The sequence below is a fragment of the Streptopelia decaocto genome (assembly GCF_964273445.1).
Source record: "Streptopelia decaocto genome assembly, chromosome: 4".
NCBI classification, from domain to species: domain Eukaryota; kingdom Metazoa; phylum Chordata; class Aves; order Columbiformes; family Columbidae; genus Streptopelia; species Streptopelia decaocto.
Window position 1 is genome coordinate 47,782,759 of NC_138658.1, and position 23,422 is coordinate 47,806,180.

At 36.1% G+C, this 23,422-nt stretch overlaps 1 protein-coding gene across 3 annotated transcripts in view; it reads left to right on the top strand.

Annotated features, from left to right (window-relative positions):
• SGCZ (sarcoglycan zeta) overlaps window positions 1-23,422 on the top strand; it is a gene marked incomplete at both ends in the record, with an annotated part of 440,910 nt that overhangs the window by 20,529 nt on the left and 396,959 nt on the right. The gene's annotated exons all lie outside the window — the stretch shown is intronic.

Genomic DNA, 23,422 nt, shown 5'->3' on the forward strand with positions numbered 1-23,422 from the left:
ACTGCAACTCTGCTATTTGAAAATCCAGATGTGTGTTCTAGATGACACTAGGGAAAACTAAGTTTTCTTCTGGCTGGAAATTTTAAATAAGTGTTTATTACATTGAAATCTGAATTTCTATCTGTTTTGGATTTTTCTATTGAAATAGCTAAATGTTATTGATTGAAGGTTTGCTTACTCTAGCAGGCAAAATAGGCAGCCAAAATATGCAAAATAATTACAATACACACACTAAGCCCCCCAAAATGGAGAATTCTGGTGGAAACCACATTGGTGTTGTGAAAGTGAAAAATCCTTGCATAATACTTACTAAACCACAGAAATCCAGGGAGAATCATCTCAAAATGGTATGAGATGACATATTCTTTTATATAAAGTGAAAACGGATGGGGACATATCTGCAAGTACTTTGGAGGAGAGCTTTAAGATCTAAAACAATCTCGTTAATTGGTGATTTGGTCTGAAAAGCAAGATGCAGTTCAAGCAGGACAAATGCAAATTACTGCACTTCAGTAAGAATAATCAGCTGAGCAATGAAAGATAGAAACTGGCTAGCTAGGCAAAAGTTACAGAAAAAAAAATGGCAAGTTTTATTGAAGGGAACACCAGTTGCCAAATTCATATTGTTGTGAGGGGGACAAAATAAAATAAACAAAGAAAAAAACTCCAAACATCTGGTATCCAAGTTTGGTTATTGAACTTCAAACAAAATACCAGACAGCTGAAGAGACTGTAGAGAAAAGCATGGAGATTGATCAGTGGTCTAGAAAACATGACCTCAGGAGGAAGAAAATAAGCTGTTTCCTTTATCCAGTGACAAGAAGAAATGAGCTAATGTTGCAAGAGGGGATTAACAGACATATTTTCTAAGATCTGAGATGGACTGAAGAGAGCTGTTGTGGACTGTTCATCCCTGGAGTTTTTTACCAGCTGGGTTACACAAAGGCCTGTGAGGATGATTTTGGTGCAGTTGATACTGACGTAGGAGGAAGAAATAGATAAAGATCTTATGAAATACTTCAATTTCTCTTTTGTGTGGTGAGTAAATATGGGTATTCTAGTATGGAAATACACAAAAGAAAGACCTATCTTAAAAAAGAAGCAAACAAAAACTACTAGTTCAAAATATTTACAAGCTTTTTGTTTTATTTTTTTTTTAATTATTACTCTCCTTGAATAACTTCACCCTTCATAATTCAGCTTATGCTTTGCCTACGTAATTCAGCTTATGCTTTGCCAGTTAAACCAACATCAAACCTCACAACAGGTTTTTCCTACAGAACCCCTTCTGTGTGATAGGAACTGCCCAAAGAGATCTATGAAGGCTTTGTCTTCCCCTATCTCTCTCCTTAAAACTTACCATGGCTCTGAGTCTTACCCCATCTTCAGCAAGTTACACTCTTGGAAGGCTGTAAGAAAAAATGTTTTTTTGTGGTTTCTATGAGGAGAATACTTTTTTTTTTCCTTTCCTCTTTCCACATCTATTACTTGCAGCATAACAATATATCTTTAGATATATGAAGAATCTAAGAAATCTCTCAAAATACTCTCTCCCTGGAATGCCCACTGAATTTATCAATATTGCTATAAAATCCAAGTCTCAGCTCACTTGAGTTTGTTTCTGTCAGCTGATTTATGTTTCTAGTCAAAATGTATTGAAAGCAGAAAATGGAGCTAAATGGCCTTCAAAAGAAGTGGAGTACAAATTGAAACTCTGAACGTAAGAAAACCTTTCTAATCTTACAGTTTCCTTTGGATTATATTACTTGAAGATTTTATTGTTCCTTGAATGTATTTTCAACCTTCTTTGATTTTTTGCCACTTTAGAAAGAAGGCTGTTTCTTTGGCAAGGTTACCTTGGGAAATTACATTTTCATATACTCTACTGCAATGTACTCAAATGGTGCTTAGGTCTAACATTGCCTATAATTTACAATTGTGAAGATTCTAGAGGAATGAAACAAATGAAGGGAATTTCCATTCTTCAACCTCTCAGATCCAGCACTGACATCTAAAACAACCCTCCCCAGTTCTTTATTTTACTCTTTTCTCCCAAGTTCACTGTATCTCTTCTGTACTTATGCTGTACGACTACATCTCTGAAAACAGAATTGCAGCCCAGTACTCTGTCTGTAATTTAAAGCACACCCACCTCTCGTTTTCCCTATTTTCTAAATCTTCTATGTCCATATGTGGTCAGGTAGGAGAAGAGGTCCTAGAACAAAGTCCTTGTAACTGGCTCCCACACATGTCAGCATCTCCCATGCTTGCTCTTATCTTCACATATTTTGTCCCAGGTACAACTTCTTCCACACAGCTGTAATAAATCCCTAGCAAAAGGAAATATACCTGTCCAGTAAGCCTATATAGAACATGAATTTTAGAAGCACAATTCTGGAAAAGTAAAAAAAAAATAAGGTGGAGAGGAGTAATGGGAAAAAAAAAGTGTGACACAATTTGCTGATACAGAGTAGGATTTCTGTGTTAAATCACTCTCTTTCTCTCTTTAGCAGGAAGCCAAATATGTTTTGCTTCCTGAGGTAGTGGGAGTATGGTATCAAAGAAAGAAAAGGAAAGGAACCTTTTATAGCACAGTTCCTCTTTTATGGAAGTCATGAATTAAAACACTCCACAAGACTGAGTTTCTCATTCATGGCCTCTGTTCCCCACAGATGGATGAAAAGTGGATAATTACAAGTGAGGAAGTCAGAAGACCTGGTGCTGTAAGTACTGTTGCTGTGAGTCATGAGCCTGGAGCAAATTTTTTTATGGCAACTTGGTACATCTTTATCCGTAAGGTTATTCATTCCTCCACGACAGTAATCAGCAGCACATTGGCTCAGTCTTGTTCCATATATATTCTTCTCTAGATAAAGAAGAATATGATATAATTTTGGAGATACCTTTCTTTGGAGACTGCTTTAACTGGTAATAACTATTAGACTTCCTTTTCAGACGTACAGAAATTGTGAGAGGTTGAAGAATGTCTCTAACAAAGCATCAAGCTTGACTTACCAAGAAGTTCTTCCTTTAAAGGGGAGCTGATCAGCAGGCCAATTATCACAAGCAATCTGCCCCCTTTGGCTACTTAAGTGTAATTTGCCAGATGGTTGAAAACTGGTTTGTTGGTTTTTTTTTTTTTTTTTTTTTTTTTAAATCAGATTGGCATATTTCTTTCCACAGTCACAGATATTAAACTAGATTTTTGTGGCATATGTCCAACTTCAAAAAACACCCAATTCCTAGCCCATGAGAAACATTTTTCTCCTCTACTGGAGAAGGACCGACTGGTTTTCAGTTCATAATCTATTTAGACATTTTGGTCTGTCTATAATTTTATCTCCAAGCTGTTGGAGTCAAAAGCATCACCCCAGCTTCTGGCCCCAAACCACGAATTTCTTGAGTTTGATGGAGGTTTCAGTACTGACTCTATAGAACTAATAACTAGAAATACTCACTTAAAGAAATAGCAAGATCTTTTCTTTCACTCTGTTCAGTCTTTATAATTTAGTTGTAGATTAGAAAATAACTGAATTTTCCAATATATAATTCTGGTACAATTTTTATTGAAATAATTTAAAAATCAGAGTGATAATCTTGCACTTTCTGGCAAGATTCTGGAAAAGAATGAATCAAGACAAAGCAAACTTGAGAGTTGTTGAGGGTTTAGATTGCGGGGTGACAATAAAACCCTGGCAGATGTATTGTTAACCTCCTCTTCTCCCCCCCCCCCCCCCCCCACTTCCCCCTTTGCCCCTCCCTCTCCCCTTTTCCCACTCAGGACAGGCGATCGGGAGGGAAAGAAGGACAGAGAGAAGAGAGTTGGAAAAATTAACAATGTTAACAATGTTTTACTAATGCTACTAATAAGAATAGAGAAAATAATACAAAATATACAAAACCAATCTTGAAAGTCTCAGCAACTGCAGAGCCAGCAACTAAAGTCCTGGATTAGACTCTACAGCCAACCGGAGCTGGATTCAGTCTCCACTAGGCCTCAGTTCGCAGGGACGACTAGCAAGGTCCTCTCCTAATGTCGGCCATAAGCAGAAGGAAAAGGGAAAGGCAAAGGGACAAGATCCTCATGATCTCCCACTTTTATATGAAGTACTCACGTGAATGGGATGTTATACACAGTTGGTCAGTTTCTTGGTCACTTGTTTCTCGTCGCCCCTCTCGTGAGATGTCCATTCGTGCTTATCAATAAGTTTGCATTCCATTGCTAGGTTTACCAAAACACGTGTCTGGTTCTCCAGGAAAATGCAGCTAATATGAAGGCTTTAGCTGACAGGCGAAATCACTGAAAGAGAAACTTGTTTTTTAACAAAACCAGGACAAGAGTGCTAAGGTGCGCTGCATTCTCCCCCTGAGGATTTTAAACCCAAGTGTAATGCCCCACATGGAAAACACACATTTTTTTCATGATGCCCATATGCCAAAGTTTTTGAAATTATTCTCACAGTTTACCATATTTTTGTGTTTCTCCTGATTGTTTTCATGTAATTCACCAACACTAAACACATGACAGTGACAAAGATCATTTCACAAATGGTACACCTTTCTTCTCTTGCTATATTTTGTTTTTGTGGTTCTTTCATTTTTACAGTCTAGGCAGGTTATTGAGAAAGATAGAGCAAAAGAGCCACCATTTTGAAGCTCTCTCTGTATAAGAATATATGTATTTTCTTGCTAAGGCAGATCTTGACTGACATTCACTGTTGGCTTATTGGTATATCTGGAGTGTCCAAAGCTCCACACAACCAGGCAGCTGCAGGGCAGGCATACTAGATCAACACTGAACAGTTTGATTTTCATATCAAACAGTTCATTGACTGCATAGCTCAAGAAAGCCAGTGCAATACATAGCTGAATAACTATGTAATCAAAACTTTGTAAAAATGTAAAATTCACATTTATTAGCATAAATATGAAAAGTCAGCCAATTGTAGAATTAAAATAACTTCAGGGATAAAATAATTTGTAGAGATTACTCTACATGTTACCGTTGAAGAAATTTCTTTTGCCTAACTTGGAAACAACAGATTTTAGCTTTTGTTTAATTGTATAGTCAGATATTAATTCACCTAATGGATAATTTATAGGAAAAGGGAAAAAAAAGTTGGAATATGTACCTAATATGTTTCTCTTGCAAACAGATGGAAGAGTCTGTTTTTCACACCATTGGTGATAGAATAAGATTATCTTAACCAGGAAGATAAAGTTAGTCATGATACTTACCGAAAAATTAGCAAAGAAAAACTTAATTTTGCAACAAAAAAATGACTCAACCTACTTGCTCTAGTTTAGATTCTTCAATGCTAAAATAAAATTAGGAAGCTGCAGAATAGCATGAATACCTCAGTATCCATCTTTCCATGCTTAGCATATAGTAAATGGCTAGTTAATCAGAAATTGTCTACACTCCTGTTCTTTAAAGAAGGTGCTTTTTATTCATCAGATTATTTTAAGCCTATAAGTGTGCTCACAAAATGACTAGAAACCTTTTAGCTTAAGTACTTGTATGTATTATGCTACTTCGGACTTGGCAATTGACTTCATTTATTGTTCCTGTTACAATTTTCAGTGTAAAATATAATCTGTTAATGTTGTCTACCTAACGTTACTGAAAGCTTGATTGTATTTTTTCAGTTCATTCAGTCACTGGTGAGACAATTCATTGTGGTGTCTTTGATAGATTCAGAGCAGAAAATTACTGACATGAAATGGCAGAAGGTTTCTTATAAAATTTTTTAAGAGTTTGCACTTCTGTCTTTGAAACTAACCGAGTTGAAAAGTACTCAAAAAACTTGTTGGATGCTCACTTAAAGCTGAAAATTCTAAGACTGCAATACCCCAAATTCTAAGCAGCTCAAAACTTCAAGCTTTAACTTGTTTTCACTGAACTTCTTTCTATGGGAACACTGCTGATAAACTGGTTGACTCCTTTGAACCACGGGATGTCTAGTTTAATTTATGTAAGTTTGCGTTTTAAGAAGTTGCTCATTCTTCTATCATAGGGAGGAAAAAACAGCATTCCTCCTCCCTGTCCTTTCTGTAGTAGACGGCCATTCACTGTATATAGTCAGCTCTTACATTTTAATCTGTAAGAGAAGCAGCAGGAAGTGTGATCAGAAGTTCACATAAAATTGTGTCTTTTCAGATTAAAAAAGAACTCTTCAAAAGGTGTCAATAGGAAAAGAACTTACAAATGTACTTGCTAATTGGTTGTGGTAGTAATGTGTGCCTAATTTCTAATTTTAATATGTGTCATTTTAGCTTCTAACCTTTGCTTCTTGTTTCATTTTCTAGATTAAAGAGTTCTGTACTACCTAGATTTATCTCTCTATGGAGATACTTTCATAGAGTGTTGTTTCTCTTACTTTTTGTTAAAAGAAGCAGCTTGAGCTCTTTGAATCTTTAATTGTAAAACAGGTTCTTAGGTATTCAAATTTTATTAGTGGCTTTCTTTCAACATAGTTCGCAATCCTTCAGCATCCATTATGAGCAGGTGCGAGGGCGAAAAATCATGGACTCCACACAATCCAATATGAATTCAAGCAAAGCCATTTATTACAGAAACAATCCTCCTTATATATGCGGTTATTTCCTGATCTTGCATCCACGCTCCAAGCAGGCATTAGCTGATTGGATATTGTCCATGTTCATGAACTCTCCACGCGCCCGAGTCTCACTGCTAATAGGTCTTGTTAATTTACATCTTGTTGAGGCGCTGTTATTATAGAATTGCCTCACTCCCATAACAGGTGTTGTTTTACAGCCTTCACGCTGGCCTTGAGATTCCTTTGGCTAGTTCATAAATAAATCTCCATCTAATAGAAACCCATCCACACAACAACCTCAAGAAAATCTCTCAAATCTCCTACAAGCAGGGAGCATGAGAACATCTTTCTGATGAGCAGAAAAGTCAGATACACTGCAGGGTCTACCTCAGAGTATATGTTAATATGTACATATATTTTTTATATATTTATATATATGTGCTTTTGTGTGTGCATGCAAAGGTTATATTAGTCCTTTTCAGGATGGTATTTCATGGGTGACTTGGGTTCATGAGCATCTCTTCATTGATGGCCAGTGCTTTCCAGAGCACTAGTCTATTCTTTCCTCTGTTTAGTCTGTATTTAATTCGTATCTTTTGTTCCTAAGTATGCATGTGAATTCTGTATTATTCAAATTCACAGTCAATACAGGCTCTCTTGTAGTACACAGTATCACAGCTCTTGAGGTGCCAGATGGGTGGCACAGTGTGCACTTCTTCCCCTGTGCAGCATTTGTTTCCTTGGTCATGCAGACCAGAAGGCTGATGTGGCACACTCTGCTGCGATACCAAGTCTTGACAACAAGAAAGATGAAAAGAAACAATGACTTGACTTCTCCAGCAATTAAAATGAACCTATGTTTTTTCAGTTTATATTTCCATGGTGAACTGCTTCATGCATATTTCAGTTTACTATCTCTTTGTGGATTGTTTCTGGATGTCAGTGATATTCACTGATAGCCCAGTGGCAGATACTACAAAGATCTTAGATAATCCACACTTTTTGGAATGCTTCTATAAAACAACAAAAACGTGAACCCCAACAGTAGAAAAATTGAGTGCTACTATCCTGGAATCTGGCCCTCAGCAAAATAATACATGAAAGCACATACGAACACACAGTAAATACGTGTTTAAACCGCTCAGTGATGCACATATGATTGAGCTGATTTTTAAAGTGTCTCTATATTTTTCATAGTATTCCTAAAATGATGAATAAATTATGAAAATTGTCACTGTACATAATGTACTCACACTGTGACTGTAAATCCTTGAACTGTAATGCCACATTTATAATCTATCTTTTCACATTTACTGTAATAGTTTCAGCTTGGACTGTGATTAGATGTAGGTTCTAACTATGGAAATATTCTGGATTTATGAAGTGAAAATTTAGCTACTGAAATGTTGTATAATTTTGAAATTCAAATATTGAGGGTTTTTGTTTTCTTTGTGCAGATTTCAGCAATAATATGACATATCTCATAATAGCATTTAATAACTGTACAGTATGCTGCCTGCAGTACTGTGTAGCTCTTTATGATCCAAGAAAATATGTAAGACATTTACTTACTGAATCTTTCCTAGTTGAACACCATTACTGTGGAGCTCACATATTTAAACACATTAAACACATTGAAATTAATGAAGTACTGTCTTTCTGTGTCCTGTGGGTGCTGTATTAAGCTTATTTTTAAGCAGGTATAGAGGTAAATTTACAGAAATTATGAAAGAACAATCAGCTGAGATTGCTTAGGATTCAGTACCAGATAGATAGCCACAGGCACAATTCCTGTGCTTTTTACCGGTCTTACCACTATCAGGAGGACTCTGTGTTCCTGCTAGTTCACTTTCAGTATTACAGTCTGCCTTCTGATTTTTGGCATAAAGCAGATCAACAGATTTCCTGCAAAGAAATTGCTCTAACTTGGTCAGTAAAATACAGTAACTATGGAATATGTTTCGTACCCTGCTGCTAATATCTGTGGCTGAGCTGTAAGCAGTGTTTCTATTCACTGTTAAGGATGCTGAAAAAATAAGTATACCAAGTTGGTGTTGAAATCTTGGTGGAAATAGAATAGGTATAAAAGATCCTCAAGAGAAAAGCAGTATTTTCCACTTTTTTTGTGTGTGTTTGTTATTGAATCATAGAGTCAGAGTAACTCACTTGGGGAGGGACTTCAGGAGGTCTGCAGCCCAAGTTTATGAAAGGAGATCAGACAAGGTTGCTCAGGGTTTTATCCTGTTGCGTTTTGCACAATGTCACTGGGCAACCTGCTCTACTAGAAGACTATACTCACAGTGCAAAGGGTGGGTTTTGTATCCAATTGGATGGCTACTGTTGTGGGTTTTTTGTTTATTTGTTTGTGGGGGGTTTTTTGTTCCTTTCCTTTCCTTTCCTTTCCTTTCCTTTCCTTTCCTTTCCTTTCCTTTCCTTTCCTTTCCTTTCCTTTCCTTTCCTTTCCTTTCCTTTCCTTTCCTTTCCTTTCCTTTCCTTTCCTTTCCTTTCCTTTCCTTTCCTTTCCTTTCCTTTCCTTTCCTTTCCTTTCCTTTCCTTTCCTTTCCTTTCCTTTCCTTTCCTTTCCTTTCCTTTCCTTTCCTTCCCTTCCCTTCCCTTCCCTTCCCTTCCCTTCCCTTCCCTTCCCTTCCCTTCCCTTCCCTTCCCTTCCCTTCCCTTCCCTTCCCTTCCCTTCCCTTCCCTTCCCTTTCCTTCCCTTTCTTTTTGTCCTTCCCTTCCCTTCCCTTCCCTTCCCTTCCCTTCCCTTCCCTTCCCTTCCCTTCCCTTCCCTTCCCTTCCCTTCCCTTCCCTTCCCTTCCCTTCCCTTCCCTTCCCTTCCCTTCCCTTCCCTTCCCTTCCCTTCCCCTTCTTTCTTCTTTTCTTTTTTCCTCAGTGTTACTCGGTGTATATACTTAATACCGTATTATATTTTTTCAGGTAAGATAAATGTTGTTTTCCAGGGAAAATGAAGTAAGTATATAGATAGTGTCAGAATTCAGAGTCCTGGGACCTCAGTATATAGGGAACTCTTCTGTAAATCTTTGTGCTTAAATAACAAAAGTCTGTTGATGAATCATATTTTTCATTGCAGAAATGGCAGAAGTAAAACCCCTACTCTGTTGTAAATAACTTTTATTTTGTTTCAACTTTGCAAGCATTTGGAAGTGTTTTTGAATAATTAGGACACATATTGATACCTTCAAGCATTTCCAATTGTGTGTTGCATGTAGAAAAACTTCGGACAAAAAAATAAAACTGATCTGCTCTTAAGAGATTCTCCGATTACATTGGCGGTAGTATTGTATGTTGTATGTATTCTGAAAGGGCAATTGCATAGGTGTTAACTATGCTGATTGCTCAACTTACCAATCATTACTGAAGGAGAAAAACACACAAAAGGAACTGGAACATAAATAAAATTATTAATTGCAAAGGATATACGAAGACAATTTATTACAATAAACAACTGTCCTGGTTTTGGCTTGGATAGAGTTAATTTTCTTCCTAGTAGCTGGTATAGTTCTGTTTTTTGGATTTAGGATGAGAATAATGTTGATAACACACAGATGTTTTAGTTAGTGCCAAGCAGTACTTGTGCAGAGTCAAGGCCTTTTCAGCTCCTCACATCAGTGAGTAGGCTGGGGTGTGCAAGAAGCTGGGAGGGGACACAGCTGGGACTTCTGACCTCAAATGGCTAAAGGGCTTTTCCAGACCATGTAACATCATGCTCAGTATATAAACTAGGGGGGAAGTTAGACAGGGAGCCACTGCTCAGGGACAGGATGGGAACCAATTGGCAGGTGGTGAGCAAATGCATTGTGCATAATTGTTTTGTGTATTCTAGTATTATTATTATTTCTCCCCCTTCCTTTTCTCTCCTATTAAACTGTCTTAATCCACAAGTTTCACCCTTAATCCACAAGTTTCACCCTTTTTTTGTCCCTGATACTTTCTCCCATCCCACTGGGTGGGGGGAATGGCTGTATGGTGTTTAGCTGCCTGACAGGTTAAATCACAACAACAACTGAGGATGTTAAAAAATATTAATACATAGTAGACAATTTGCACTAATAGGCTGCATTTTTGTAAACTTGGACTATCTAGTTTATTCCAAAGGCTACTGGCCTGTTCACTGTTCACTATCTTTTCGCAGTGCATTGCTACAGTACTTGAAACACAGTAGGTGGTATTCTTAAGTCAGTGTAGGAAAGAATCAAGCATGGTTTCCTGCAGAATGCCTGCACAGCATGTATGAGCTGCAATTTGCTTATGTAACTTTAACATAATGTGCAAACAACTTAGGGAGTAGGTGCAGTGTCTGTCTGATTTAAACAGTGACTGATTTAATGATTTTGCCTGTTTCAGCTTTCAAAGGCCTAATTATGGCCATTACACATAGTGGCATTCTTCATCCTAATTATATGCTAGCTCAATGATTTCTCATGATTTGACTGCTAATTGCTAACCAATGGCATGGGACTGTAATGAACTGTGTTCATTAGGGCAAGTATTCTCCAATGTCCGTTGTTTGTTTTTTTTTTTTTTTCATTTTTCATTTGAAAATTTAGAAATGCCAGAATCAAATAGTACAATACCTGTTTGTATCTTATGCTATATGGATCTTTCATAGATCAAAATGAAAGCGTTAAAGAACATTTTCCTTACTGTACTATACTGGTGTGAAAGACCGCAATTTTCAGCGTTCAACTCAGTGATAGATTCTGTTTTTCTAGAAACTTTCTGTTAGTTCAATTAGTTTCAATTAGTTCTTTATATCTGTTTTTACGTTTCTGACATAGTGCAACTACTACAAGTTAAAATTCATGATCTACAGAACTTCTCAGGATATCTGAGTGATTGAAGTAATATCTCCTGTGTAAACATAACCAGAATTAGCCACTTTGAGGTCCTACCTTCATCTATGAATTAATGAATATTTAATGGGTCTTACATTTAATTTCAAGTCAACCACAACATTTGGGCTTTGTCCTTTTAGGCTTCCTCTTGAAAGAAGTAACATCAAGTGGATCTTTTGATCCAAGGGTCTGACTGCAAGAGGTTTAGTTTTGTCAGCTCTGATGAAGCACTTGAACTTGAATAATTCTACTAAAGATCTGGACCTGAAACTTAGAACTGAAGATAGTTTAATGAGTTTAAGTATAATAACCCCTGTAAAAGTAAATAAAACCGTTTGCAACAGAGAGCACGATATCAACTAGCAATCTGCAGGATTGGTTCCTGACAGAGATTACTAACTCTTTCCCACTTTTGACAATTTCAGGTGCAGACAGATAGGAGGAAAGGGTTTCAGCAGTGACAAGCCATTGGTGCTGAAGAGTATTCGAGCCAGAGTTTATAAGCAGAAATACTTATTAAGAAATAGTGCATCATATATAAGAAAACAAAATTTCACCATCAAATATCTAGCTCTTTAGTAGTGTGCTAATTTTTTTTTCTGCCTTCCCCCACAAGAAGAACTGAAAAAGAATATTGGTTTGTAAGAGATTGGTGTTGAGAGAATTTCCATAGTCCTGGGCAACCACCCACCTTTCTGTGATTACAACTGCAGGGCTGCTGTTTTGTGTTAGTTAACCTTGTTCTCTACTCATACCATTTGTGTGTGGTAATTTCATACTATCACTGTAGATGTGGAGCAAATGCACATTGAAAACTTCTCTGCAATATGCACTGCAGAAAACAAGAAAGGACAGATTTAGCACCTGAGAAACTGGAAAATATTGTTAATCTGGACCAGATTCAGTTGTCTCTGATTTTTTAGCCCAGCTAAGAGACCAGAGTTTTTATTTGAATATAGCTTTTGCATTTTGCTCTTCACTAGGCAGACAGTTGCTAGCCCTTTAAGAACATTTATCTCTGAGAAAGTATTGCTGTCCAATATCAGAAGTACAAATATTTGATTACATACTTTTAAGATTCAGTTAGTTCATGATCCTTAATATAATGTCCCTGAAAGTCAGAAATAGCTGTGACTGATTTTTTTTTTTAAGGTATGTTCATGTAATGAAGAGGCTGCACTCCTTCCTACATTGCTTTCAGTTTATTCAGTGAAAATGGAGATGGTGTGTTTTCTGTTAGATTTCCTCTCTTTCACAGTTACAAAACTTAATAGCCCCATAAAGTGATACACAGGTATCTACAATCTTATGTTTTCCAAAGTCAGTGCAGAATCATGAATTTTCATATACGGTACTTAAAGTACGTAATTTTAATTATCAGTTCATAAAAAGAAGTGCCTTTGTGAAAATTAGGTATTTCTCAAGAAAGACAAACACGATTTATATTCAAACCTAATATGATCACCTAATTTAAATGCAATATTTTTATTCCTTATATTAAGTAAACTCTGCCATTTTGTTTGAAGTACTGTATATTACCTTTGCTGAGTCAACACACTGCCTGATAAGCATGTGTTTGCCTTTATTAATAATTGCATTTTCATACTTAGAACAAAAGAAGTTAATTTCTCAGGATGAAAGGTAAAGTGAATTAAGAACATTAGGGCATTAAGAAGGCCCAGCTGAGTCAGAGCAGTGAGCTTTGTATTTTCCAGCTGCGAGCATGGCAATGGGAAGTGCTACTTAAGGAAAGTACCTGAGGTTTTCTGTAGTCTACTCTTCATCCTTCTTCTTTTCTTCACTGTCCTAGAACTCCTGTTTTAGGGGTTTTGGCAGGTAAGGTCTTGCTTGTGCTTTTTAATTTATCTTTATGTGCTCATTGACTGTGAGGAGGTTTTATGTTTTGTGGTTTGGGTTTGTTTTTTTTTTTTTGTTTTTTTTTTTTTTTTAATGTTTGTCTCCACAAAAACTTGTCTTCCTTAAATATCTGCTTACTAATACCTGATGATATTCCACACAAGGTTTGTAAGTAGAGTTTCTCTTTACAGTAGCTGTGCTGATGCTTTCTCAGCAGACCTGGTCTTTCCATATGCTAACTTGAAGAGATGCGTCTTAGTCTGTTTTTCAGAAGACTTTTTGTTAGGTTTTTTTTGTGAACAATTGGTAGATGAAGGTGGCCTTGGTAGGAGCTCATATTTGTGTAACAGAATAGCATGATTGTGAAACAAGACCTAACATGGTACCGGGCCCAATCCCACCTTGGGAACTTTACCAAAGTTTTGGGACTGTGTATTGTACTCTGACTAAAATGGTGATGTTTTAACCATTATGCCTCAAAGATGATAGCTACTGGCATCTGCTATGTCCTTCAGATAGGTTGAATTTATAACTGGAAGAAGTAGTCATGGATTCCTGATATTGTGTGAGAACACCCTTGGGCTTCTTTTGTACCTTGTTGAAGTCCTTTCAGTTTTGGGAACAATTCTAAGAAATAAATACTGTTTGTATAGCAACTTGGGCTACTTATGCTCATGTGTTTGTGTATTTTTATTAAACATATTGAAAATATTATTTGAATGTAGAGAGTGCAAGGCTCTATTGTTAAACACAACAGAACATTGTAATTCTGGTTGTCTGTGCCACTTCAGTTTGTAAGCTAAATAAGTTTCTAATTTTACAATTACATATTCTTCTTCACTATACTGGGTCTTTATATTGTATGCAGATCCAGTTGGTATTAACTAACTGTAAGATTAAAAAAACTGAAAAGCTCTTTTAGTGTTTTTTTCCAAGAAAATTCTATTTCCTTGGGCACTGAGTCTTCAGTGTGGGTGTATGTTTTTCTGTTTCTTTATTCAAGTGCTCTATACAGTCAAGAATTATATTGCTTCACAGTGGTCTCTTGTGCTTTGTGGCTGGTAATTCAAAAAAGTATCAGTCTGGCTGTTTTTTTGGTCATGTGGAGATTTCCATCTCATCCTGGTGTTACTTATTATTGACTATGTAGAAAGCTTCAGGTCTTTTGATGCTGTCTTACATTTGAAATGCTGTATCTGTGAATACAGGTGACTGCTTTTATGTGATACTGATTTTCCTGGCCAAAACTTCATTGAGTGTGAGAAATGCTTTTAGGCTGATGATAACGCACATAATGAGGATTCATGTCTGTGTATCTATATCTATCTTATATATATAAAATGCACATAGGCAGCATATGGCTTGCTCTCCAGACTTGTAATACTTAAGTGTGTGTGGCCAAGACATGTTTGTCAATTTTTAAGTTAAATATTTTGACAGCTCATTGGTGGATATTAGTAAAGTGCTAATGTTAGATGAGTGGACTGATTCTGAAGAGCAGATAAGAGAAAATAGCTCAGATTAAGTTATTACCCTTCTCATTATTAGTGTGTACTTTCATAACTCACACAAGACTCCTGGTGCTGCCCGTGAAGATAATAATACTTGTTCCTTGCTCCAAAGAGATCACAAGAAGTGCAAGTAACAGATGACAGATGGGAGTGAGATTATAAATGGCTTAAAATGAAAATCAGCTATTGCCAGCTGCCTGTCAATTTGTGATCATAATGTGGAGAATAAATGAATTAATTAAAAACACGAGAAAGAGGAAATCAGAAATGTAAATAGATAAAATTTACATTCAATTAATCTAATGGTAGCTTCTCTACTAATGTATAAGCTTCCCTCAAGAGGAAAGGTTTTTCAATAAAAACTCCCATTCAAATAAATAACTTCCTTTCAATAATTTAAAATGATCACAAAATTGAAGCTAAGTTTCCAAAGCTAAACCAGGCTCAATGCACTGAAGGAAATTTCTAGAATAAGGCTAGCATTTTATCCAAGAGAGTTTGCACTAATTTGGTACTTTGAAACATGTTGCCAGAAGGTCTTAACCTATTTCTAGGCACCTTAAAACAAGACATTCATGCAACAATGTACTGTGCTTTCTGCAAGTTTCCACACACCTTCACATTTAAAATGACACTCCAACTATTTCTGCATTTGTCTTCAAACTTGTGTTAGATTTCTCTTCTGTTTTGCTTTTATGAATGAAGTAAATGGGATAATATGACTTTCACCTGTTTGTAGCCATCTAAAACAAAGAGATTTAGTTTGAGCTTGCCTTCTACTATCTGCTTTTGATACATAAATCTCTATTGCCATTCTTAATGTATTGGAGCTGCTTGTATGGCTCCATCTATCACTCTAGGTGAGTGTAGGTTGTTCCCATGTTCCCCTGTCAGCCCTGTACAGAGACCTGAAATGGCACAAGCAGCTTGTTTGGGCACCTGCCATCATTCTCTCCCTCAGCCAGCTAAGAATTAATTTCTCCTGATCATAAAGTTAGCCAAATGGTCATCTTGGACTAAACAGCTAGATTTTAGGTAGTTAAAATAAAAATTATTCATGACGTAAAAAAATGTTGAAAGTAATTCCTCTATATTTAGGCTTTTCCTCTCCTTGGTGTTTTTGCTGTATGTAAGAAAAGAAGTATGTTTATGCTTATTGTCTGGTATAGTTATAACACACAACAGTAGTGAATTTTCCTGTATGGATCTGTTTCAAATCCTACAGTTAGTAGCATTTTATGAATTACTAAATGGTAATTATAATGCATAGAAAGATCTACTGATTCAAGTTCTTTTTGACATGGCATGTGCTGGATACCTAGATATATAAAAGACATTCCTCTTTCCTGAGTTCTGCCTTTCAAAGGTATATTTGTTACATAATTGCTTGCATATTTCCTAGTGAATCACTTCTACGGTGTCAGGAATTTAATATTGATATTAATTATTATGTATTAATTTATTAATTTAATATTGATAATATTCCCTGAAAGCTCACAAATAAAGTTAGATCTAGCTGTAATTAAGTTTTATTTCAAGATGTGTATGGTTGTCTTTACACAGGAATTACTTTTTCTACACACGGAAAAATTAGTCACTCTTGCCAATTCTGAAATAATAAATAACGTCAGCTTGGTATCAAAGTTCTAAGTATTCATTAAATATAGGTGATGTTTATTATATAGTTAAATAAAAGGAGTATATTTTTCCTCAGATATTTGGTTAATGCTGCTGAAAGTATTTGTTAGATAACTCATTCAGAAACTTTTCTGGAAGTGTACTTACTCTTTGTTTAAATAAGTGGGCCAGTCAAAAGCCTTCAGAGTTGTGCTGTGTGATTTGTGCTGTGTATCAGTGGATTTTTAAGTGATGTTTAAGCAGCTGTGTATAAAACCAGTAATCTTTTTTTTTTTGTTTCTGTAGAAAGGAACAAAATAAATTACTATCGCTATGAAATGCAGCATAAAACCAGCGAAAGACATGAAATGCAAGTGAAGGGCTTAGTACATTCCAGGATAAATAAAGGCTATTTCCAATACAGGTTGTTGTCTAAAGAGGCATGTAGAAAGGAAGCAAATCAGAATTGGTAAGAAAATATTCTGGGGGAAAAAACTACAAATTGGTTGTTCTAAGCGTGTGTACCTAGGATCCCAAGGATGGTGACGACACTGCCTGTGGTGATTTATGAAAAGTCATGGAGAACTGAGAAGCTCCCACCATAATAGAAGTGCTGCTGATTGAAAGCATGATCCTGAAAATTACAGCACTGTGCAAGAGTCCTGACTTTAAGTCTTAGTAACGTACTAAAAAAATATTGTTTTTGCAAACACTCGGAGCTTACTGAGCAATAGAATAGGGAAAGAACAAAGAATATCAGGCACACAGAATTTTAAAATTGCCCAATAAATAACTGACAAAAGGAATTTAGGAATACAGGAAACTTTATGTAGAATTTAATGAAGTATTATAAAATAGTGGTTTGCAAAGTCTCATTGAAGAAATAATGGAGATTGACTTGAAAACACAGAGGTTGAAAACTGTCCAAAAGGCTGTAAACAAAATATAATAAGCAACAACATATTGAGCTGGGATGTGAAGGGTGAGAAGCATTTAGTGATGTGTCACAGAGATCAATTTTATGTCTGATCTAATTTAACATTTTCATTAGTGATTAGCAAATTATTTATGGAGTATGTTAATGAGTTTCCTCAGATAAAATGTACTAAGAAGAAATACAGTCCAATAAAGTCAGGTCATAGATGTACAGAGGTTAAAAATATGAGCAAGCTATTTGATCTGAGAGGCCACAAACTTGCATATGTAGTGAAAAATCATTAAATCATAGATAATTGTGGACTTTTTGTATTAAAAGAACACCTAATGTTGGGGTAACAAGAAAATCATTGTGTGCAAGTCCTGATAAATAGGTCCCACAGATCTGCAAGTAGAGCTGTGTGCCAAGTAGGACTGAAATGGTCAGTGCCTTGGTGTTCCTCTTTAGAGTTTGCACATGGATGTGGGCTGGCATTTCCATATTTTCCATAATGTTAACAATTGCTAGCTCTTCTTTGCTTTCTGGCTTCATCTATATTTTCCAGTTGCCTACAGACAGTAACATAAACTGCTATAGCTAATGTGAGCAGATGAAAAGAATGATCTATCATTTGAGTCTGTTTGCCATGGACTTTCAAGCTCAGACAGGAAATCCTTCTCTAAGGACTGAATCAGAAATTCACACTTATGGAAAATTTTCACAGAAAAAAAAATTGAAATGCACACCTGGGCTATGGAGTCTGAATGCTGCTTTGAACTTTTTATTCTAATATTTGGTTCCTTTGTTGGCTATTTAAGTAACTTTGGTTAATGTTTGAAAACCAGCCTACAACAAATGACCAGTATGTCTTTCATGCCATCTCTGCTTCTGTTTTAGTTTACTTTTTGAATAGCATGACTTGCTTAATGCAGTGTTTTGTGTTGGGGTCCAGGATTTTCTATAGAAATGTACAGGTCAAGCTGAAAGTTACCTTTCAGGAGGACAGATCTTTCCTTTTCTCCTGGCTTCTCCTGGGCCAATGAACCCAAAGTGACCTGGATTAGCAGTAGACTGGAGAGCTATGAAAGCTGCCATGTTTTTTGTAAAGCGAGAAAATAAACTCTAGACAGAGGCATTTAAAGAAGTTTAAATATTCTTTACATAAGACCTTAAGTGCTTATCCTACTGTGTGATGGAGTTCCAAAACTTGAATTCTCAAGGCACTGGACTATGAGAGAGCACAATAGAGCTGGATGGCTTTTCCCTATTACTTAGTAGTGATGATGGAAAGAACTTCATTTCTGTTTGTGCATTGATTTCCAGACTCTCACCTTGAAGAAAGACGTGCTGATATCAGCTGAGAAGAAAAATTGCAAAACACTTGATGAGAGTAATCATGCTAGTCTGAGACACTGTCAAATTCAGAGTTTGATTTCCACTCTTTGCTTTTTGACTTTGGATGCTCCATTCTTAAACTGTGAAGGTTAAAGTCTGCCTTTGTTCTGCCAATTGTAAGTGGATGATAGGTTTTTCTAATATGAATGGATCTTGGAAGGGTTGCTGCATTGTGTGTGCTGGATCTGAATACTGTGTACTTAGGCTGAACAAAATAAAATGCAGAATTCCTGGGTGTCATAACTTGTTTTGTAATTTCATCTACTAAAAGACACAAAGCTGCATGGAGTATGGAAGTCAACTTGGTCAGAGCTCACGTGAGCATCCTGGTTGTTCTTAGCTTATGTGTCAAAATGGAAAGCTGACTGTGTCTTAGCTGAAGTGGAATATGATCAATGCTTTAGCTTAAAACATTCTCAACTTTGCTTCCGTTTTGTACACAACTTTCTATATGCTCTGGTTATAGCATAAAACCATGTCTGCAGTGTTCCTTCAGATAGCTGTGTAATCATTAACATACAAATTATGCTGCCATGCACTGCATTCATTTTTATCTTTAATGTATGTGAGTGTATATGCCTGGATTGTCAAATGCTAATAGAGTAAACTTCTTACATCCATATTTAGTCACATACTGATTTATAGATGTGCTTTGATCCATTTCAGAACTGTGAATGCTCTCAGCACAGCTGGTAATCAGGAAGCTATATCTACCTCATTGAGGATTGGTAGCTAGGGATAAGCTATACTAATGTTTGGGTTTTGATATTCTAATGGTTTATTCATGTATAGATCCTTTACTGATTTTTTTTTTTAATTTTATTTATTTTTTTTTTTATTTTTTTTTACAAGACGAAGAATTGGAAAACTCTTTTTCAGACTTGGAGGAAAAAGGAGGAGGTGTATTCTTAATCTAAATCCTGCTTGAAAATGGTAGGATTAAAGATCAATTTTCTGTGCTGAGTTAGTTAAGAAACATATTCATAGAAAAATGGTCTATTAATGACACTAAAGCTCTGCTAAATTACACAGCTAGATATTTTCTTATTATTTGACTGATGCTCTTTAGGCTGTTTAGCTTGCACTAGCAAGCTTACAATTCAATAAATCTCTTCATTTTCACACAAGGGATATATAATGCAAAACACTTTAGCACAGGGTGTTTTAGACACCTGTCCATGAGTCAGTTATCTATGCCATTCCATAAATAAACTGGAGTAGCATCAGATTTCCAGAGGAGGGCACTTGTGGCCCTCCAGTCATTCTGTTCAAACAAAAACACTCTGTACTACAAAGATCCTGTGATTGGGGAAAAAGAAACTTCAGAGAGTCTTATCTGATTTGAGCCAAAGTACTATCAAGGAATTATGGGTTGTGCATGGCATCAGTTTGAAGATTTGCTTACAAGTTTCTGCAATTAGTTGACATACTTATCACACTACCTGATATAAAAACAGAGCAACACCTTTCATGTGCTTTCAGAACTGCAGCTGGTCTCTGCAGAAAGCCACCCTTTTTACCATGAGGGACAAAAGCATTTTCAGCCCAAAAATCAGTCTAACCTATTAGGCTTGATAAAAATTTAGATGGTGACACTGTGTTGTGTTGTTTGTTTTTTTTTTTTTTTAACAAGAAAAACTTGTTTTCTACTTTTGTTGGAGGAAAAAAGAACAAAAAGATCATAGAATGTTATACTTCATGCAAAAAAAAAAAATCAGTATTTTGGGTCTCATATGGAAAAATAATTTAATATAAAAAACAATTCGCTGTTAAAGCTTTTAGTCTCCCACTTACTATGCCTGCAAAACCAAGGTAGGTATTTGAGTATGATAGATGGATATGATGTTGTTTGATCATGTGGCATTAAAACCATGACACCTAAGTTCTGCACAAACACAGCAGTCCAATTTGCTCTTGAAGAGTCTGTAGTCAAGTGAGGAAGACTAGTCTAAGACACTAACTTCTATGCCTAGTAGAGGAGACATAAAATGTAATAACTCTTTTGGAAGATGTGTTAATGTGTGTGAGGTTAGAGAAATAAAGCTTAATCTCAGTTTTTTCCTCAAATAAGCAGGTTTTGTAGAGAACAAATATTTTGAAAATACTATACTACAAAAAAATCATAGCATTCAGTAGACAAAATTCAATAGGTCTTCCAAGTACTTTCCAGTTAAATATTTTTATTAAGAAACACGCTATGAAAAGCTACAGCTGAAGTGAGACCCTGTATTACTATTCGAAAAAATCCCAGCCTTAGTAAATCACTTTTCCAAGGGTTGCTGAAGCTTTCTAACAGTGTTTTTCTTCACTGCTCTGTTGGAACTAACAGACTGACTTCTGAGATCTGTGGATGTGTTTCATGTGTCACACAGAGCATTGTGATGACAAGAATTTAATGCTCTCCTGGGCTAGAGAAAAATAGGGTTTTAAGTAATTGCAATGATGAAAATGTGCTTTTGTTTTAAATACTTTGTTAAATTTCAGTGGAGTGTTGTGTGTGTGGTGTTTTTTGTAGTTGTTGTGTTTGTTTTTTGTGTGTTGTGTGGTGGTGGTTTTTTTTTTTTTTTTTACATTGGAAAATGTGTGCCTGACACCTACTGTATACAGGAGGCTAGAAACAAATTTTGATAAGGTAAAATGCAAGAATTTCAACATTTATTCATGCTATTTAGTTTCCAATAAATGAATGTCTTTTACAATTATATTGGTTAAAACTCCTCTGTTCTGTTGATGGTAAAAGTGCCAGGCAAGTGTGTTCACTCTGTCTATGGTGGGATGTGGAGGGGTGTGTGTCAGTGTCATCTCTGCTCTTGTTATGAACTACTTTTTGTGAATTAGTGTTTCTGAATGTGTGAATCAATCATATAAATTTTTGACAACTCTCTTGAGTGTAGCTGTGGCTACCATGATGAGAAAAGATAAGCTTTCAGGAAGAGACTGCTTAGACCAGTTGATATGGTTTGGAGGAAAGTGAGAAGCTATCTGATGTAGTCCTTCTGACCCGAAAGCTTGCTTGTGTGCATGGAACAATATTAGTTGAGAGATAAGTCTCTTCTCCATATAAAACTTGCCTTGCTTAGTTTTTCCTCTGAGATTTCAACATATCAAACTAATTGAATAACACTAGATACAGTTTGTAAAGTGTTATCAACAAATTCATTCCAGTTATCCCTCTATACCATGTTTCTCACCAGTGCCCTCTTCAGTTCTCATTAAGTGAAATTTGATCAGCTGTGATGATAGCAGGGTCACCTTCCCTGATTCACAAATAAGCTGCTGAGTAACAATATCCTACAAAGGATTACAAAACTAATCCCCTAATTTCTCTTTCTGCAAAGACTGTGTTGCTTATCTATTCAGGCCGGCATGACAAAAAGAAAAATGACAACTGTTATTAACATATCTGTACGGTACATGTGGCTGAGGTGATCCTAAATACAGACTGTCATCTTCTTAATGATGACTGAAAAAAATAGGTAATAAAAAGAAAATATGTGTATGCATCCTCAGGAGATAAGAGAGTCCTAGAAGATGTTTAACTGATGCAAATGTCTGCTTCATTTAAGAGAGCAGAGCTGTGCTGTATTATATCAGCTGAGGCTTGTCTTTTCCAAATTAAAATTCTATGTGTTGAAGAGCACACAGCAAAGCTGTAAAAAAGGCTGCATGGAAAGTCTTGTGTACGTTTCTTCTGTGAGATGGTAGGGATGATGAGTCAGGGCCGTGAGGGGTTGAAGAGGATGTCCATGCATATTAGTAGTGTTTTACAGTTCCGAAAACCCATGAAGATCCAGTCTGGTATCTGCTTTTTAAAAAAATCCCATGCATTTAAAAGTGTCAGGCAGATGTCCATTATAATGAACTTAGGTAACTTTATTATGTTAAATCCACATGATTGTTCATGGTTAGTGTCTGTATGACCAAGAACACTTTTTGAAGAGCAGTCAGAGGACTACTGCGGTACTGAACATTCATTCTTGGTGTAGGTGGCTAGTTGTTAAATAGCTCCAATACGTGGCAAATACTTAGACTACTCTTGTAACTGGTATAATTTTTTCTGTTCCTTTTGTTGTTAGAAGATAGCATGAAATATAGAAACTACTAGCAGACCTTTCTGACAGAAAGTATGCTCTAACTAAAGCATTATTTATTTTTCTTGATGTTTTCAGAGATATTCCTCATTCAGTCATGAGTCTGCCACTAATGAATAAGTATGAATCTGCCTTTGGTCTATGATGAACAGAGCTGGTACTAATTAATATATCCCACAGCTCTATTTTCTTTAGCTTGCCAGAAGCATTTTTCTGCTGGAAAGTTGTCTGAATTTTCTGCAGCAAAATTAAGTTTTTGAACTTTTTTTCTGAGGCTCTGGATAAGCATTTTAAAATAGCAAAATAAAGACAGCAGAAAAAACTTTGCAGAAAGTCTAACCTGTAATGCATGACTTAAATTCAAAGACACATGTAGTGGTAAGGAACCCTGAAACTACTTCAGGCTACAGAGGCCTTATGAGAGAGCAGATATTTTTACTAATTAAACAGTACCGTAGGTAGGAGTGAATAAGGAAGGATGAGGAGGATGATTATGAGGAGCTTATGCTCTGTCACACATCTGATCTCTTGCCATCCAAAATATGCACATACAACATATTGCTTAGATCATTGTCATTTGCTCAAAAATATAATTTATATTTTTTTTTGTCTAATGACCTGC